Below are 956 nucleotides of genomic sequence, written 5' to 3'. Positions count from 1 at the left end.
GCTCTTATTTTTATAGATGTAGGTGAGTGATCTTTTATGTGGAAAGAGATTGACTTAGAGTTTTTAAGATGTTTTTAAAAAATGTATATATTTCTAAAACGTTGTCTTTATTTGACATAGGATTTCACGCAACAGAACCATAGATTGATTACAACATAGAACAAGTCCATTCAGCCCATCATTTTGGCATCTGCAAAAGCAATTTACTTAGTCCCATACAACACGTTCATCTTGATATGGTAATTTTGCAAAGAATATTAATTATGAATTGCTCATTGTTTATATCCTATTTATTTTATTTAGTAACCTTTTCATTCTTTACTCATAAAATGTATAAAAATGGAAGTGCTCTTCTTGTTCCCACTATCACACTTTTGGCCATTGGCCCTCCCTTTGCCTCTGCTCACAGTACTGTGTGGCACTGCCAGCCAACAGACATTGGGAAGATTCAAACCAATGATTATTGAAGATGGAGATAAGCACTGAGGCCTTATTTGATTGTGAAAATAATTGAGAAGGCAAATTCTTCCCCTCTGTCTCACAGATGTTCGAAATTATATGCTTTGTTTCATAAATGCAAAGCATCAAAGGTAGAAGACAGAGAATGGTGGTGGAGGGTTGTTTTTCAGACTAGAGGCCTGTGACCAGTGGAGTGCTACAAGGATCAGTGCTGGGTCCTCTACTTTTTGTCATTTACATAAATGATTTGGATGTGAGCATAAGAGGGAGAGTTAGTAAATTTGCAGATGACACCAAAATTGGAGGTGTCGTGGACAACGAAGAGGATTACCTCAGATTACAACAGGATCTGGACCAGATGGGCCAATGGGCTGAGAAGTGGCAGATGGAGTTTAATTCAGATAAATGCGAGGTGCTGCATTTTGGGAAAGCAAATCTTAGCAGGACTTATACACTTAATGGTAAGGTCCTAGGGAGTGTTGCTGAACAAAGAGACC

The sequence above is a fragment of the Chiloscyllium plagiosum genome, chromosome 4 (genome assembly GCF_004010195.1).
Source record: "Chiloscyllium plagiosum isolate BGI_BamShark_2017 chromosome 4, ASM401019v2, whole genome shotgun sequence".
NCBI lineage: Eukaryota > Metazoa > Chordata > Chondrichthyes > Orectolobiformes > Hemiscylliidae > Chiloscyllium > Chiloscyllium plagiosum.
This window is presented reverse-complemented; position numbering follows the sequence as displayed.